The 19,944-nt window shown below is 43.8% G+C and overlaps 1 long non-coding RNA gene across 1 annotated transcript in view; it reads left to right on the top strand.

The window, feature by feature from the left end:
* LOC117349436 overlaps positions 1-19,944 on the top strand; it is a 173,745-nt gene that overhangs the window by 131,509 nt on the left and 22,292 nt on the right. Inside the window, exon 3 of the long non-coding RNA XR_004537161.1 lies at positions 16,681-16,879. This is a non-coding gene — a long non-coding RNA (uncharacterized LOC117349436). The remainder of the gene's footprint in view (positions 1-16,680; positions 16,880-19,944) is intronic.

Below are 19,944 nucleotides of genomic sequence, written 5' to 3'. Positions count from 1 at the left end.
TCTCTGAGTGAAATGGCATGTTAGAAATCATAAACCAGGAGCTCTTGTGTGTTGGCATATCTACAGTCCAGCCCCTCCCCCTTCCCCCTCCCCTAGCGCAGCCGAAGAACATAAAATCAATACGCAGGTGTTGAACTCTCAGAGGCAAGGATGGGAATGCAGGTGGTGGGGCTGGCTGGGTGGAAGCAGGCATAGAATAGCAGCAGTGAAATACATCTAATCCCGATCCCTTGGGTGAAGGATGCTAATTTGAATATGATATGATTTATAGGTCCAGCTTTATAAAACTGGTGCTTTTATTAATAATAATAACAGTGTTATATGTAACGCCAAAAAAATGCCTGGGTGCATAGGACTATTTGTTCCTTAGATGTCTTTATCTCTAAGCACCATGAGATCTTCGGCAAAAGAACAACTCAAGTGTATAAGCTCTCTTTTCCATCATTAAGAGGGATCAAGTCCATTAGTAAAGTTTCAAATTCCTTTCCATACTTACTAACTGCGATATGGAATGAATTACCTCCTCAAATTAGATCGTGTTTATCTCTTCAGATCTTTCCTAAAATCTTAAACACCATGTTTCATTGCTTATTGTAGGCTATAGCTCCGATGAAAGTTAATGGATTTTTCTTTGATCTAATTATGTCAACCAAATCGAGCTCCTATTTGTAGGAGATGATTCGGTATATAAGACTGAGAATTCGATTAGATTAGTAGTGGTAGCCATTCAGGGAGTGGCTCAGGGCTGGACAGGAGTGCACAAAGCTTACTCATGCCCGGTATGCCGCTGGGCCACAAGAACTCAAGGCAGCCATTCAAGAAGCAGCTCGGTGTGAGGCAGGAGTGCAGAATGCTTTCTCCTGCCCGATACACCACTGAACCACAAGGGATTCAAAAAGGAACGCGAGGGGAGGTGGGAGGGAGGTAGAAAAATTGTCAGAGTCCGCCGGGTCGGGAGACAGGAGGGATTCCCTCCTATCCTGGTCCACCAAGTTATACGGTAGGATGGCGGGGATCAGCAACAAATCCGGGAGGGGGGCGCTGACCCGAATATAAGACGAGACCCCCATTATTTGGGCAAAAAAATCTCATCTTATATTTGAGTATATTTGGAAAGTCTCTGCTGAGACCAAATTTAAAGTACTATGTCCAATTCTGGATACTACACCTTCACAAAATATAAACAGGATAGAGTTGGTCCAGAAGGCAGCTACCAAAATGGCCAGTGATCTTCATCATAAAGCATATGTGGCCAAACTTAAAGATCTCAATATATATACTTTGAAAGAAAGGCGGGAGAGGGCAGATATGTTAGAGCTGTTTAAATACCTCTGTGTGGCATAAGCACACAGGAAGTGAAGCTCTAGAATGAAGGGGCACAGGGTGACGGTGAAAAGGGACAAACTCAGGAGTAACCTAAGACAGTATTTTGTCATGGAAAGGGCGGTGAACATGTGGAACAGCCACCTGGTGTTGGAGGCGAAGTCGAAAACTGTATTTGAACTCAAGAAAGCTTTGGACGAGTACGCAGGATTGCCAAGGAAGATCTTATGGTTAGTGCAGCAGACTTCGATCCTAGGATACTGGGTTCAGTGGCCACTGCAGTGCCTGGTGACCCTGGGCAAGTCGCTTAACACTCCATCGCCCCCACGCACAAAATTGTGAGCCTACTAGGGACAGAGAAAGTACCTGTGTATAACGTGTACAGCTCTGTGTACTTATAGTAGCCTTATAGAAATGGAGCCGAAGGGATAATGCATGGCATAGTTAAGCCAGACTGGATAAGCCAACTCATCTTTCTCTGCCTCCGTGCTCCTATGTTCCTATGATTTGCAGATGGGTCACGCCGTGAAGCAGAACTGTGGTCACTCAGAAGTATGAACGAAGAGAGCAGTTTGTCAACGATTTGGCAGGTGCAGTGACAGCTTCCCAATTGTGCATTGAAGCTGTGGAAGGCACCGCATCTAAATCTGGACTCTGACATCGATGGGGGCCTGGCATGCAGCTGGTGCAGTGACTAGAACACATTAAATGTCAACCGCGGCATTAATTTATTCCATATATTCAGTACTGTTGTGTATGGACAAGCAGTGATGCTGAACATATGGATAGAGCAATCGCGGTGCTGGCACTATCTAGATGGTTTAGGTTTCCTATTCCAAAGGCCCAAACTAAAGATACAAATCCATTGTTTATTGGCTGAATTATTGAAGGGCTGGGGAGGACTTTGACAGCTGCCGATGGTTTAGATGGGCTGGAGCGAGCTTGGACGAAGACTTCGGTAGATGGAACTTAAGCACAGTGCCGGGCAGAGCTTTGGGTTTTGGCTCAGAAAGAGCTAAGGAGGAGGAAAATTTTTAAATTAAATCAGTCATTTAAAGAGAGGGTGCGGTTGGGCAGACTGGATGGACCATTCGGGTCTTTAATCTACCGTCATCTACTACGATCTGCCCCCAATTCAGGCTCTTAGGGAGAAATTCTATCAACGATGCCCTAATCACAGACACCTAACGCAAATCCACGTGTAACATGTTTATTAATGGAGGTTGTGATAGGCCAGAGCACAGTACAGGGGTTCAAGGAAGGTTTAGATAGGTTCCTAAAGGATAAGGGGATTGAGGGGTACAGATAGAAGCAGAGGGAGGTTATAGAAATGGTCAGGAACCACTTCACAGGTCATAGACCTGATGGGCCGCCGCGGGAGCGGACCGCTGGGCGCGATGGACCTCTGGTCTGACCCAATGGAGGCAACTTCTTATGTTCTTAAGAAACAATTTAAAAAATATCAATTAAGTTTACACGCAAATATCTAAGTGACGCTTAAGTGGAGGTGCCCTCTGCCACCTGACCATGCCTATCTGTAAAGTAAGCATGGTTGGAGTGACAAATAGGCAAGGTAAACATGGTTTATGGTTAATTTTATTTAATAAACCATCCTTCATTAGGCATCACTAGGCAGGCAAGTTAAGTGTCTAATAAACCAATGCCTACCTTAATGATGCCCAGTGATGCCTAGACACCTAGGTGTCAGTCCTTAAAGGATGCCTAGTGGTTCATTGACAACTGTGTGGTTGGGTGCCATTTATAGAATTAGGGCCTTAATATACAGATAGTATGGTACCATTCAGACCGACATTTGGCCCAATACAGACTATATAAGGGCTATAGTGAAGGTATACATTTACGGCACAGATGCATGCTGTCGCGTTTAAAAACCCTGCAGACGGATCAGAACAGGCTCAAGCCAAGCCCATTCCTAAAGAAAGGGAGAGAGCGTTTGAACCCCGTAAGAAGGTTAAAAAACACACTGGAAGTACAGGTGATAGGGGAGGATGCAGAAGTAGCGGTGTCGGGTCAAAAGCGCGCCGGGACAAAGGCGAGCCCAGACAATTGAGCGCAGCATAGACATCGCGCCGCGTTGTGGGGGGGTTTGGGGGGTTGTAACCCCCCACATTTTACTGAAAACTTCACTTTTTCCCTGTTTTTAGGGAAAAAGTTAAGTTTTACAGTAAAATGTGGAGGGTTACAACCCCCCAAACCCCCCATAACGACGGCGCAATGTCTATTAAGTAAAGTGGGGGAGGTTCCCCAACAAAACCCCCCGTCGGAGCCCCTAAAAACAGTAATTTTGAGCGGCGCGCGCCTCCGCGCTGCGGTCAATTGTCCGGACGCACCTTTGTCTTTCGCGCCGTTGTCTATGAACCGAAGTAGCCCCAAGATCTACTTCATTTACCCCATCATTCCTTTTCTAAACCCCGATTGAAAGCTTACGCTAAGCCTGCAGATATGCAGACAGACCAAAGGGTTAAAGAAAAGGGAGGAACTATCAGAGCTGGTGTGTTTCAGGCACACCAAACGGTTCCACGAGAGCCTTAGGTTAGGGTTACCCGGATTTACCTGGATATGTCCTCTTTTTAGAGGACATGTCCAGGCATCTGGATGGCTTTTCAAAACCTGGCACTTTGTCCTGGGGCATGACCTGGGTGGGGCCAGGTGGAACTGGGCAGGCCTGTGGGTGTGGCCATGGGTCCACATTTTATAAAGGTAAAATCTGGTAACACTACCTTCCTTACCTGAATAAATGCCTTCTAGTTGTAAACTTAAGGGAGGAGGAGCAACAGCTCAGAATGCCAGGGCAGAGAAACCTTCCAGCCACATTAAAGAACCCTGAGAGGAATGGGGCACCGTTACCATAACCCCATAGGAAAGTTCTACTAGGAGGAAGCAGGAAGAAAAGTTATTTGACTCCCAGAGATAAACTTGGCTGGGTGGGGGGGGGGGGGGGGGGGGGAAAGAATATGTAACTGAAGAGTTTGCAGAAACTGAAGCACTTATACTTCCAGGTAGGGTGTGGGGAACCAGAGTATGAAGAGGAAGGTCAAATGGAGATAGAGGGATATGAACCTGTTTTAATGTAGCATGGAATGGTATTCTGAGCCAAAACAAGATATGATAGAAGAGTGCATGCATGAATTAGCCAGTGTCAGGAAATGCCCAAACTGTTTATGGTTTTAATGATTTGATCCTGAGAAGTAAAATTGTGTAAAGCTTTGGGGGCAGTACGTGTGTGAAGTAGAGAGTTGCACAGGGACAGAAATCCCACCCATCCCCACCTGTCCCCGCCAGGATCCTCTCCGTCCCCGTCAGGATCCTCTCCGTCCCCACCCGTCCCCGCAAGGAATTACCTCCATCCCCGCCCGTCCCTATAAAAAGCAGCAATTACTTACATTACATTAGTGATTTCTATTCCGCTTGTGCCTTGCGGTTCTAAGCGGATTACAAGTTAGAAGACTGGACATTTCCAGGAGTATTACAGTACATAGAATCAAGAATGTATCATGTTACAATTGTTAGTCTGGAACATTTCCAGGAGAATTGAGAAGCAAAGAGTAGATTTATAATAGGTTATTGTGATGAATAGAAATAATACAGTTGGGATATACTTCTGACAGGATCATCAATTCCACAGTTTCTTTTGTGTTTGCGCTGCTGTTTTCCTTGTGGAATCTCTTTGGTGGAACCCTTTTTTTGTTTTCTGCTCAGGTAATTAACTTATAAACCCCCTCTTTTACTAAGGCTGACGTGTCCATTATATTATATGGACGAACCCTGCTTCCAAAGCCTTCCATCCCCGTGGGAGTCCCGTTGGATAGAGGGGGGTCCCCGTGGGATTCCCGTGGTCCAGAGGGGGGTCCCCGCGGGAGTCCCGTGGGTTAGGGGGGGATTCCCGCAGGACTCGCGGGATTCCCGCGATCCCCGTTCCTGTGCAGACCTCTAGTGTGAAGGTGCTTGGAAGCCCTGGAGAAGTCAGGTGCCACATTCAAAAGCTGAGGCAGAATTAAAGCCCCAAAGTTGCCTTTACTATACCTGAGAGATTGGACCCTAGGGAACCTGGGGAGGGTTCAGGACCAACAGAACAATTATTGCGAGGTACAGTTCCCTCTCATACTGTGTGGGAAGACAGGGTGGTATGGTATAGGTTGTCTAACAGTTGAAAAGTAGTTTTAAAAAAGATTTTGAGAACAAGTTTCCTTTTTGGGAGAAAGAATATATATATATCCGGACGTTTCAAAATGGACTCAGACTAGAAGGAAAGAATTTCTTGCATATAGGGATAAAGTTGTTTCATTAGGAGCCTCTTTTCAGTTAAGATTCCCTTGTAAGTGTTTTGTTGTATTTCAAAACAATAGATATATCTTTTATGATTCTCAGCAGCTGCGTTTCTTTTTAGAGGGTAAAGGTGTTTCATTTGCACCATAATGACTTCGGTGTAACTCAAGTCCTTTTTCTTTTATTAACCATCGGTTCTCACTTAATTTCCTGTAAAACTTTAATATGTGATTAGAGAATGACACGGTGGTGGTTTACCCGCGGCCACCGCATTTTAGCCGCGGGTCACCCGCCGAAAACGGGGAAGAAAACTAGCAGTCGCTGCGGCGACGGGGACAAGGCCATTCACCGCCCGCGGGGCGGTGAATGGTCTTGTCTCCGCAGTGAGGTATCAAGGATCGCGCGGTCCCCGCAGCCACCGCCCGCCCGCAGCATTTAGCCAGCTCCCTCCCTCCACTTCACCTTAAATTTCGAGTTTTCCGGCTTCCTTTTTTCCGAGCCGCACGTGTTCAAAAATCCGTGCACGCGCGGCTGCGCGAGTCAATCAATCTTCTCCTCTGACGCAACCGGAAACAGGAAGTTGCAGGAGAGGAGAAGTTTGATTGACTCGCGCAGCCGCGCGTGCACGGATTTTTGAACACGTGCGGCTCGGAAAAAAGGAAGCCGGAAAACTCGAAATTTAAGGTGAGGTGGAGGGAGGGAGCTGGCTAAATGCACGGCTTTTTGAACGCGTGCGGCTAGGGAAAAAGGAAGCCGGCAAATTCGGAACGAATATAAGGTGAGGTGGAGGGAGGGTAGGGGCTGCTGGACCATTCTTCATTACTTTGCCATACTAATTCCATTCTATGTTAGGTGCCACGGACTCAGATTCGAGTCCTAGCGATGATGAGTTAAAGATCCCAAAAGATGCTGCGGGGGCGGTGAATGGGATGGCAGTGGCGGTGACGGGGCGGTGAAAGGGATGGCAGTGACGGTGACGGGGCGGTGAATGGAATGGCGGTGACGGGGCGGTGCAGAGGATGGTGGGCCGGTGACGGGGCGGTGACGGGGACAGATTTTTTTCCCCGTGTCATTCTCTATATGTGATCTTTCCTGGAAGAATTTCCTTTTCTTAGTCTCCTTCCTCCTTTATTGAGGACTATGTTAAATAAAAAGTATGGGTTACTTCTTTTTGTCAATATATTTCCAATAATGAAAATGGATTTATTTTGTATTATCTTTGTTTTGAATTATGATTACTAATATTGGATATATTAATATCGTATATTGCCTTTAAACATAATTTGTTGTTTATTTGAAAAATTTAAATAAAGATTTATAAAAAAGATTTTGAGAAGTGCCCGAGTCCCTGGAATAAGAAAGTGTTGGCAGGGGGCTGCCTAGCCCTGCCAGCTGGCCAAGGGTTTGGGGGACGAGGATCTCTGTTGAAGGATTTGTGAGAACTGTGTTAAAAGAACAGTCCAAAGATGCACAGCTGACAAGAAGGTTTAATGGCTTAGGAAATAGAGTGATGAACTTTTGAGGAAAGCAGATCCTGTTATGAACGTGAGCGACAGCCAACTCGTGACCCTGAGCTGTGCTTTGGACACCGGTTACTTCTCCGCTCGCTCCGACAACTGACCTGCGTTTTTGTGCTCTATTCATATGATAGAGAGATCAGCCTTCGAGACTCTTGACGTAGGCGCAGACGCTGAAACGCTGTCAGTGTCAAATTTTTACGTCTTCGCAGTGCTACTAGCAATAAAGTGAAGCCTGAACTTCTCCTCTGTTGTGCTATGCTTCTCTCTGCATTAATTATTTGGCCCCTTGGTTACATTACATTACATTTGTGATTCAAGGAGTTATTTGGACATTAGTGATTCAAGGAGTTATTTGGACATTTAGGAATACATAAGGAGTTATCTGGACATTTCCCGTGGTATTATGGAGTGGAGCGGGTTGCTATTGGGGATTGAGATGATTCTTGCTGCGTTAGTTTGGCTTTAAGGATTTCTTGAATAGCAGGATTTTTATTTTTTTCAGAAGGTTTTGTAGTCTGGGGTCGTGATCATTAAATTGGAGAATTGGTAGTCTAGTTTTGCTGCTTGAGTGGCCAGGAGGCAATTGTACATTTTTTTTTCATTTGACGTTTATGATTGGAGGGTGCGTGAATGGAGGGGAGGTTCTCTTATGTCTGGTTGTGGTTGTTTAGATTAGTCGGTTGTTCAAGTAGGCTGGGCAGTCTCTGTTTATGGTCTTAAATAGTAGACAGTACAATTTGAATAGTATTCTTGCTTGTATTGGAAGCCAGTGTGAATCGAGGTAAGCCGCTGTGATGTGGTCATGTTTCGTCAGTGAGTAGATAAGTCTGAGCTATGTTTTGTACCGTTTGTAGTTTGCGGGGCAGGGGAGTTAGAGGATGTTGCAGTGGTCTAGAAGACCCAGGACTAGGGACTGAACCACGAGCTGGAATTGTTTTCTGTCGAAGAATTTTCGAACTTGCCTTAGGTTTCTCATTACAACACCTTCCTGACCTCAAAACACTGGGGCCATAACCTTTCCTGCTGACTTTTGGGTCTTGAATTTCCTTGATCTTGGAGAACCTGAGTGTAGTTTTATCTCAGGATCATCAACAGTAACTAGTCATTCCAAAAGGTTGGCACCAGCTTGCTGAAAATGCTGCAAAATCAACTTGGAAGTATACAACGTCGTTTCTTGTTAGCATTCAAGCATTTGGGCACCCACTTGACTGACAGCTTCTGCATACCCAGCTGCTCATGGATTATACACCCAACATGTTTCCTGGATATTACATTACATTACATTAGTGATTTCTATTCCGCCAATACCTTGCGGTTCAAGGCGGATTACATAAAAGTTTTCAGAGATTACATAAAAAGTTTTACATAAAAATTTACAGGAATAGCATAAGAGATGTCATAAGAGTTATATAAGAATTTCCAAAGAGTTGTCGTTATCTTAAGGTGATAAATGTAGGGTAATAAGAATTACCAAAGAGTTGTCGTTATCTTGTTGGGTAATAAGAATTACCAAAGAGTTGTCGTTATCTTAAGGTGATAAATGTTGGGTAATAAGAATTATCAAAGAATTGTCGAGATCTTAAGGTGGTAAGTGATGGATAAATAGAGGCATTTTAGCATTAGTTGGGTAATTAGAAGTGGGGTTGAAGTAGGAACTTGTCGTGTTTAGGTAGGAACTGGTCGTGTTAGAAAGGTTTTATGTATTTTTTGAAGAGTAGGGTTTTAGTATCTTTCTTGAAGGTTTTGTATTCTGTGGTCGATGACAACAGAATGGTGATTTGTTTAGCTGCTTTGGTGGCTATTAGGTTGTTATTTAGTTTTTTTCGTTTGACATTTTTGGATGGTGGGTGTGTGAAAAGTGAGTGGGTTCTCCTGTGCCTGGATGAGGAGGATTGAGTTAGTCGGTTATTCCAGTAGGTTGGGCTTTCTCCGTTAATGGCTTTGAATAGTAGGCAGTAGTGTCTCAGTAATTGTTTTAGTCAATATTCGCTGATCTGGACATGGTCAACAATTTCAGGAGTTGACGCAGTTTGAGGCATCCCAGCCTTGGCTGCATCTTCAGTCTCGAAATCTCCATGTTGAAAGTTTGCCCACCACTTCTTCACTTGTCACTCAGCGTTTGCATCATACATTCATGGATTTCCTCTGGAGTTTCCTTCTGCAAGAGTAGGAATTTCACGATGGCTTGGAGTTCCACACTTGAAAATTCCATATTTTTCGTTGGCATGGTTCAATCAATGATCTGAAACAATGTCGAAACAGCATAACGATTCTGCAAAATAAAATAAGATTCTTTTCCGCTACAGGGGCAAAATAGTGCTCAGAATTTAGGCAGTTGTTTGGGCTGAGAACTTTTCAGCACCCCCCTCATAGGCAAAATTAAGTTCACAAATCTGAGCGATCTATACAGAAGTCCCCAGTAACTGACTAATGCAGAGTTGGCACGGAACCATTCGCCACCTCTGCAGTAACTGCACACCGATTTTTATCATGTGCTAACCAAAGGCAGCCGTATACATACCACGTAAAAGTTGCCGCGTTAAATTTGCAGGAGTACAGTCCTGTGTTCAGCTGCGGTAATTGCAAATTTTGATCATGGCATATATGCCATGTCCCCCTGGCACCCTTTTTTAACCTCTCTCTGTTGATATCCTATTTATTAATATCTTGTTTACATAACTTGTCTTGAAATGTAAAGCAGTTCATGACCAGGCTCAGCCTTGCGTTGTCTTCTTTCTTTATTCTCTTGCCCACTTCCCCTCCCCCACCATTCCCAAGCCTGCCTGCCTGACTGTACCAGTCTCTCACTCGGTGTCCTCTCTTTTTTTTTTATGTGTGCTTTCTCCTATTTGGCCTCTTTCCATCAGGACAGACTCAGAACATCCTCCCACCTTCAGTTCTCCACAAGGTTTAAGATCTACCCCTTCAAAATAGCTTTTCAGGTTTTCTTCCATCCCAATATATCTTCGGTATTTTATTCATCTTATCACTTATGCTGATTTATGTACTCATGGAGAAAGGTACCATAGAAAACCCGACAATGTAAGGGAATATAATTAGCATTTATGATAACATTTTAGATTTCCTTAATGAGACATTCTAACCATTTTCTGACCTGCTATTTGACGTGTTAAAGAATCATTTTAAAACTTTTTTTTTTTTTATAAGACATTCTTTCCATACAAGCATTAAGCACTCTTAACTACATTACAATGTTTAATAACTGGCAAAGAAATGATTTTCATCTAATGATGATTAGAATTGTTATAACATAGTAACTTAATAGATTTGTAAGCTCTTTAGAGCAGGCACCGTTTCTTCTGTGTTTTGATGTCTAGTAGCGCTATAGAAATGATTAATAGTAGGTAGGAATAATAAAGCAAGTTGTGGGGAACAACTGTAATATAACAGCTAATAAATGATTTATTAACATATTCTAAATAATCTATAAAATATTTAGCATGGAAATGCAATGTATGAAAAGTTGATGTTTGGTGCCAGTCTTTTGTATTTATTTGTTTACTAGGAATAAAGAAATATAGATAAAGGAGATAGTGGAAGACAAAAACATGGTCCATGAAGACGTCTACTCCCTCTTTTACTAAGGTGCGCTATGCTTTTTAGCGTGCAATAAATTAGCGCACGCTAATCACATGCTAAACACTAATGCGTGTATGTTATCCTATGGATGCATTAGCGGTTAGCACATGCGTTGATTTAGCACGTGCTAAACGCGCACTAAAACACTTAGCGCACCTTAGTAAAAGAGGGCCATCTTTAAGCACTGGCACCCCTAGTGGTCAGTTAATATAGCCGCACCTTATGTGGCTAAGAGTAGATCGATCACCTCAAGCTTCTACTTTTACTGCAGAACCTCAACGACACCACTCCAGGCTCAAACAATTCATAGCCTTAAGCTTGACATGTCATTTTGTCATTGGTTCTTTTTTCAAAAGGTGTACTTCATAATTCATAGTTCATCATAAATATCTTTAAATAACTTAAATATTTTAAACCTTTAAATTTTGGATTTAGCTATAAATTTACTTAACTTTATTTCATGGTCACAAAGGTAGGGATTATTCTGCCGACATGTTTCACCATAAACTTTCTCAAGGCATAATCCCTGTGAACAGACCAAATATACATTAACGAACTCCCCTAACGCCTTCAAAATGTCCCACCAAAAGACTATTTTCCTGCATACCTCTTATGTCTTACACCAGTGTTCTTCAACCACCTGTCCGTGGACGGGTGCCGGTCCACAGAAATTTCTTGCCAGTCCACAGGGCCGGCACGTGCATCAGGCCCAAAACAGTGTTCTTCAACCGTCGGTCCACGGTGCAATCGATGCGGCGTTATCTTCAAGGCAGCTCCCTCTTCCTCATTGATTCAGTGCACAAAGCCACAAGCAGTGGCTCCTACACGCGTCCTGCACCTGAACCGGAAGCCTTCTCTCTGACGTTGCAACGTCAGAGGAAAGGCTTCCAGATAAGGCACGAGACGCGCAAGGAGCCCTCAGCTTTGTGCACTGCATCAGTGAGGAAGAGGGAGCCAGCCTGAAGATAACACCGGGGGCGACATAAAATGGGTAGGCGGGAGCAGGCCAGAAGGTAAGGCATAGCATGGAGGGAGGGAGACAGCAAAGGTTGGGGGGAATTATTTTATTTTTTAATTTAGTGATTGAATTATGTCAATTTTGAGAATTTACATCTGTGTCAGTGTGCTTTGTGTAGTTTAATTTTGTGGTTAACCATTATGTGTTGTTAAAAAGATTATATTGTGCATCTTTGAAAAATGAATGGAAAAAATAGTGTTACTGCCTTCCCCAGGTTCCCCCCCCCCCCCCACTGGCGAAGTGATAGGTTCAGGGTCACAGCCGGAGGGCCTCTGCGCATGCGTGGACACGACGTGATGACATCATGCATGCATGTGACATCATCATGTCAACATCTGTGTACTTCCGGATGCCTTCCGGCAAAGGGCACCAGATTTAGTGTGCTGTGGCACTGAAAAGTTTGCGGGATACCGGTCTATTGGGAATATCAGGTGAGGCTAATATTGCCAAAAGGTCTGGTACTTGGTTAGAGTCCCATGGATTCTATAAAGGATGCCCAAATTTGGCTGCCAAATGTGGGAGTGTGTAATGCAGTGTTAGAGCTACAGCCTTGGCTCTCTGAGGTTGGGGGTTCGAATCCCGCACTTCTCCTTGTGATCTTGAGCAAGTCACTTAATCCCCCCATTGCCCCAGTTACATTAGATAGATTGTGAACCTGCTGGGACAGACAAAGAAAAAATGCTTGAGTACCTGAATAAGTTCATGTAAACCGTTCTGAGTTCCCCTGGGAGAACAGCATAGAAAATTGAATAAACAGTGTGAAAAGTTTCAGCCTCTGATAACCAGACCAGAGCTAGTATTGTGACTTCATAATGCCTTATTCCACCAATGCCTAAGAGCCAGCCTCATCAGTGATGTCACAATGGCTTCATTGTCCTTTACCTGGCTCATTTTGATTTCTAGAGTGGCACAGTGGTTAAAGCTAACACCTCAGCACCCTGAGGTTGTGGGTTCAAATCCCGCACTGCTCCTTGTGACCCTGGGCAAATCATTTTATCTCCATTGCCCTAGGTACATTAGTTAGAGTGGGAGCCCACCGAGACAGTTACGGAAAAATACTTGAGTGCCCAAATAATTTGTAATCTGCATAGAAAGCGGAATATGCAGATTATAAATTACTAAAAGATAAAAAAGAAAAGACACTAATCTAATCTGGTTTTTTATATACTATTATCCCCCAAACTGGGTCCAAAACAGTTTACAACAGTCGGAACCAACTACACATAACAATCGTAATCATTTACACTTAATAAATGTATTGTCTAAAATACAAAACAACAATAAAATCAGATTAGGAATCTATAGGGTAATTCTGTTTTAAGACTCTTATGAAACATTTCATAAGAAGAATTCGATTTATCTGGCAAAGGAAGACCATTCCATACAGACACAGCTTTATAAACAGAAATGGATTCAAGTAAACCCTTATATTTTATTCCTCTAGTCTAAAAGAAGGGAGCATCAGTCAGAATATTGTAACCTTGGTGCCCTTCTTCCCGATGAAACTTGGACTAATTCCATCAAATGAGCAATTAACACTAAGTAATTGGTTGCTAAGCAATCAATTACTGGGGTTAATTGGCTCTAATTTGGAGTTGTGCATGCAACTGCCTTTACACGATTCTATAAAGAGCCATGTCCAAATCTTGTTTACAATGCACAAGAAAGCAAGGCTATGGGAGGGGCATGGGCAGTTCGAGGGGGTTCCAGAAACATACACAGTGTTTCTGAATTTAGGAGTTGTGTGCCCAGCCTATGCACTGGGATTTATACCAGGTTTCAGTTGGTGTAAATCGATGTGCTTTTCACGGCAAGAGGCACATTCTGTAGGCAGTCAGCCAGCACCTTTCCTCATCTTTGCGCTTCTCCTCTTGCAGCCCCCCCCCCCCCCACCACTGGCAGCTCAAGGCCCCGTCTGGAGGGCCTATTTGCACGCGCGGATGTTGATGTGATGATATCATGCATGCGCGTGATGTCATTGCATTGACAGCCACACCTTTCTGGATACCCTCCAGCCACGGCACAGGGTTTAAGTGCACCGCGGCTTCCAGAAGTTTGCAAGACACTGGTGTACATCCTTGTCCCAAATTTGGGCACGGGAATCTGCGCAAAGCTAGAGTTACCATATTTTGAGATGCAAAAACCTGGACCCATGGCCCTGCTCAGTTCCTCTTAACAGTCCTGCCCAGTTCAGCCTACAGCCCCACCCTGTTCTTCCCCTCCTCCCCCCCAGCCCCCAGAAAGCCTTGTCTCCTTCCCTGACCTCCGGGCCACATCTGGAGAGCCTCGAGCAAGCGTGGATGTGTGTGATGTCAGCATATCAGGGCCTTCCAGATATCCTTCATGGGCCGCACTTGTCCTGCGCGCACTTGCCCGTGTGCACAGTTGTTGGTGTGTTTTTTGTCAGAGTGGAATTGTCCTGTGCGGATTTGTCGGTGTACCCTCGACTTAGGTGTTGCTAGTCGCATGGATATCCATGCACAACCTAAATTATCAATGGAAAAATTTATTTTTTAATGGGTTTTTAATGGCACAGTCAATTGCCACACTATTTAACGCATAAAAAACAATTAAGTCATGCATGAATTTTAGTTAGGCATCGCTGGCGTTCGTCATTAACAGCACCTAACATAGGCACCATTTATAGAATCAGGCCCCATAAGTCAGTAACAGGATTTTAAAATCAATTCTAAATTTTATGGGTAACCAGTGAAACTGCACAAATAAAAGGGATATACGATCTCTAAGATGCACACTAGAGAATGACACGGTGACAAAATTTATCACCGTTCCCGTCCCCGCAGATAACCGCGGGAAACCATCTTCATGTCATTCTTTAAGGAGAGAGGGAAGAATCAGAGTATGAATGGCCACAACCACTGACCCGCAAGCTTTGCTTTGAAGAATGCTGGTGTAGAAGGACTGAGGTTGAAACAGACACTACAGAATGACAGTCTCTGGTATCCAGAGCAGATATTGTGATGTCATAATGCCTCATTCTACCAGTGCCTAAGAGCCAATCACATCAGTGATGTCACAATGGCTTCATTATCCTTGGCTCCCATAAGAATCAGAGTATGAATGGCCACAACCACTGACCCTCAAGCTTTGCTTTGAAGAATGCTGGTGTAGAGGAATTGAGGTTGAAATAGACACTAGAAAATGACATGGGATTATTTCCCGCGGTTATCCGCGGGGACGGGGACGGTGATGAATTTGCACACCACAACACACTCAACTTATATTCTGCCCGAGTCGCTATACTCACATCACCCCTCTTCTCAAGTCGCTTCTTTGGCTCCCTATCCTTATCTACATACAGCTCAAACTCCTCTTATGGAATTACAGTATCTCTCCTCTCTTATCTCTCCCTACACTCCTCCATGTGAACTCCGTTTTGAACAGGACCATCCCGGTTTTAGGTAGCTTATCCCGTTGTCCCCAAGCACAGCTTCGGGACGCCGAAATATCCCATTTTCAGAAAAAGAGCAACCCATTGTAATGATTTTTTTTTAAGAAAAAGCGCGAAAAATTAAAAAAATCTGATGGTAACGCCCAGTAGCACGGCGATGACGGCACGCGCAATGCATCTCACACACATGCAAGTCGGTCAGAAGCCTGCTCGCTTGAATTTAGCCACAGGCTGTTACCATTTTTTGGTGTGGGGAGAACGTTTCACCTCAAAATCAAAAAGTAAGCACTTAACACTTTAAGGACTTTTGTGTATACATGCAGCAAGCTTGGCTAACAACGTATGAAATTGTCCATCGTGTTTCAGCCTCAGCACCCTGGTTAATAAGTTGATTCCAGTGTGAGCGGCTGCAGGTGTTAAATTTTCCCACCACAATAAGCTCGGCAAGGAAGCTTAGTGGGTTCTTCTTTTTTTAAAGTAAAACAAAGGGTTCTCTAATTGTAAGCAAGATTGTCCTGCCCTTTAGTGGCTCAGTCTGTTCTCTGGGTGTATCAGCTGATACTTGTGATAGCGGCAGTCTCTGTGGATTTTTGTATCCGCTGTTGCTAGCGTTTAATTTAAACTTTGAAAGTTTTTTTTGTAATAAGTTTGGCAATTAAGCACAGTGCTTTATTATGTATTAACTAGGGGCTCCTTTAACTAAGGTGCGTTAGGCCTTAATGCGCGGAATAGTGCACGCTAAATCGCTGTGCACACTAGACCTTAACGCCAGCATTGAGCTGGCATTATTCTAGAAGCGTACCGCGTGGTTTAGCACGCGGTAATTGTGTGTGCGCTAAAAACGCTAGCGCACCTTAGTAAAAGGAGTCCTAAGCGAATTATATTCCATGTGAATTGTAAATTTGAAAAAGTTGATAAATTAAAAAAAAAAAATAGAAATATGCGTTTTCTTGAATACACATACTATTACCGAAAAATTAGTAGATGTCCCGTTTTGAGGAAAAAAAAAAATCTATGGTCACGTTAGGCAAGCCCCTCTTATCTGTACCCTTCTCCTCTACTGCCAACTCCAGACTATGTTCCTTCTCTCTTGCTGCACCATATGCCTGGAACAAACTGGCTGAGTCATTTCAACAAGCTCCATCCCTGGCCGTCTTCAAATCCAGGCTAAAAGTCCACTTCTTCGAGGTTGCTTTTAACTCCTGATTCCACTAGCTTGCGAAGCCTGAGAACCTCCCTAACCCCCTACTTGTCCTGTTTACCCGTTGACTACATTGTAAGCTCTACTGGGCAAGGACTGTCTATTGAATGTTTTATTGTACAGCACTATAGAAAGGATTAGTAGAAAAGTATGGTGTCAGTGGTAATCTTAATGATTGATTTTACTACAGAAAAGTGTTCACCTATTACTTTTTTAAAGTTTTTACCACGAGGTTTGAAGTTGCAATTTTGCTTAAATAACTTGAACTGAGTTCATATCCTACCTAGAAAACAGATAAGTCTCTGTCTGTTCTTTCTAGGGACTCCCAGGAGGTCATCCAGTCCATTGCTCCACATGAGGGTGACATTCAGTGTGCATACAATCTCTTCTAGACAGATGGGATAAACCTTGACGTCCCTTCAGAGAAAGTACAGGCAGAGCAGCAGTGTAAAATTAAAAAGGACAGGATGACATTGTTGGAGCAGACTGGGGACTGCACTTCAAGAAGACAACACATGGTAAGATATTCTGTGCTTACCTCTTAGCCAAATTCTCCCTAATCCATCTCCTATGTGACAGCTACTGGCACTTGTGCTCAGAGATTCATCCTGTGTAAATATCGCCATGAAATAAACGGCAGACACTCGGCTCGTAATTCTTCAGCTGATGGATGAATTTAGCACATTTGAGAAGTCTGGTTACTGGGGCTGCATGGTATAAGTACTAATTCAAACGGTTGGCCAAGCTTAAGCTAGGTCTTTGCCCAAAGGATGGACAAGTGCCTCCTTGTTTGTTTGTGAATAGCAATTCAAATAAATGACTCCAAGGAGAGCGATTTTCAAAGTGTCTGGACTGGGGCAAAGTCTGTGGCAGTGGTGTAACCAAACAGCCAATTTAGGCAGACTTTATCACTCTCTTTCCCTCCCTTCCCCTTCCCCCCCAGACTGTGCGGCAGCCTCTCTCATTTCTTCCCTTTCTCCCCAGCACATGCAGCAGACTCTCTCTCTCAACTTTCCCACCCCCAGCCCATACAACAAATTCTCTCTCTCCATCCCTTCTCACCCCCAGCCCATACTGCAAATTATCTCCCTCCCCTCCTTCCCAACTGCCTACACATGCAGAACATTTTCTCTCTGTCCTCCTCACTTCCCATCCCCAGTCCATGCAGCAAATTTTCTCTCTCCCATCATTCCCACCTTCCAGCCCAAGCAGCAAATTCTCTCTCTCTCTTTTTCTCCCTCCCTCCTTCCCTCCCTTCCCAACCCCTCCAGCCTGTGTACCATTTCTTCAGGACACCAGCAGTGGTTCCTACATGCTGCCAGTTGCTGACCCGGAAGCCTTCTCTCTGATGCAAATGCGTCAGAGGGAAGGCTTCCAGGTCAGCCGCCTACAGCATATACAAACTGCTGCCAGTGGCTGCACCTGAAACCAAACTGGGCAGGCCAGGCCTGCCTGGGGTTAAGCCACTTGTCTGTGAGTATCATGTACCCATGGAATGTGTACTGATTTAATTTCTCCATTGAGGGGCCAATATTCAAAGCAATTTAAGCAACCAGGAGAGAGTTCTGGCCACAGTCAGTTGTAAAAATGTATTACAGCTGGTGTGACCCTCCATGATGTCACTTCCAGGTTTACCTAAAGACTTCTCAGTTCTGGGATAACTGGTGGGTGGATGATATTGTTTCTCACAGTGATTTCCTTCGGGCTCTTCATCTGGTCCTCTCTCTGGACCAGTGAAACTTGCTGCGGGGGCTTTTTCTAGGTGTATTTTTATGAACTGAAAACAAGAAATGTGCACAGGGAAAAGTTTTTCAGTTCATTTTCAGATGATACTAGGCCTTTTATTTAATGTTCAGATAGTTACAGTTTGTTATACATATTTACGGTATGTTAAATAATTTTTAACATCTATTAAAACCTTGTAATGAATGCAGACTGACTTTACGTGCATTAATTCATATGTTAACCAATAGAATGCATTCTGACAAATGCACATCTCTAGAAAATGTCACATATAGATTTGAAAATACAGAATGCATATGTAGTTTTGCCACACACCCCCTCCCCCAACCTATTGCCTCTGGCACCATGACTTCTAAATATGACTAAAAGCATATGCATTGTATCATTTTTCTTTTTGGCTTAAGCATGTGCATTGTAGAACAGTTTGGGTACTATTAACCAAACTGAGGGAGGGCAGTTTTCAGTTGGCAGAATTGCACAGGTACAAACCCACGCCAGTGCCTTTACAAAATGTCCTTATCTCCATCTGTTTTAAAAAAAAAATCACATAAAAGGGTGATAATGGGAGCTCAGAGTTTACTTGTGAGTTTTTCTAGTTTCTTTAATAATGGCTCATTGAGCTGAGTAGCTGCTGGGAACAGATACCAATTTGCAAGGATAAAATTGAACTGGGTGGTGACCGGCAATTTTTCAGCAATGTGGATCAGAGCCAGCTGGCTTGCTTTGCTTCTAGTAGGCCTTGCTTAGGCAGCAAATAAGCATCCTCTGGACAGGTGGTCAACCCACCAAGGCGTATGCCATAAATACTTGTTTCTAAAAACTCATACACTTGTGGGCCAAAAAAACCTAAGGCGTCCACTGACTTTTAATCTAAAGTCACTGCAATTAGGCTGATGGCCACCAGACCCTCTTCCCGGCTGTCTTCTAGTGAAAGAAACAGCTCAAGGGTAGATTGACATAAATGGAAGAATGAGTTTTACTAGCTATTGGATAGCAAAATGATGGCTGCATTTATTGATCACTTGACTCATGAGAGGTGATGCAAGATTGTCTTCTTGTGACCTACTGGATAGTTTGGGAGATCGCGTAGCCTTGTTCTTTTATCTGCACAGTTCTGTCCTCATTGCTTTCTTCGGCCAAGCACCGATGGCAAGGGCAATATTTGAATGATGAATGCCTCTTATATCTGCCAAGATCTGACTCTTGGGACTGTACACATCAACCAGGGAAACACAAGTAGATGACTATTTGTTGCAAAATAAGTATTTATTAAAGTCAATAAAACAGTGTTTGACTCAAATATTGATTGCAGACCTGACACGGTCCGTGTTTCGGCTTATGAAAGCCTGACCCAGGGGTACAGAAACATCGTTAAGCGATTCCATATTTAGCCTTAAGCAGGGATGATAGCTCTAATTCCTCTGTTGCTCCTTGCACTGAGGTAATTATCCCAGCATCTTGCTAGGTTATCAGAGGTAACAAATTGTCCATGAGAACATAAGAATAGCCTTACTGGATCAGACCAATGGTCCATCAAGCCCAGTAGCCTGTTCTCACGGTGGCCAATCCAGGTCACTAGTACCTGGCCAAAATCCAAGATGTAGCAATATTCCATGCTACCGATCCAGAGCAAACAGTGGCTTCCCCCATGTCTTTCTCAATAACAGACTATGGACTTTTCCTCCAGGAAATTGTCCAAACCTTTCTTAAAACCAGCTAAGCTATCCAATTTTACCACAACCTCTTGCAATGCATTTCCTCCTATTGGTTTTAAAAGTATTTCCCTGTAACTTCGAGTGTCCCCTCGTCTTTGTAATTTTTGACACAGTGAAAAATCGAT

The sequence above is a fragment of the Geotrypetes seraphini genome, chromosome 15 (assembly GCF_902459505.1).
Source record: "Geotrypetes seraphini chromosome 15, aGeoSer1.1, whole genome shotgun sequence".
Lineage (NCBI taxonomy): Eukaryota > Metazoa > Chordata > Amphibia > Gymnophiona > Dermophiidae > Geotrypetes > Geotrypetes seraphini.
The sequence above is the reverse complement of the archived record's forward strand: the minus strand, read 5'-3'. Positions and strand labels throughout refer to the sequence as shown.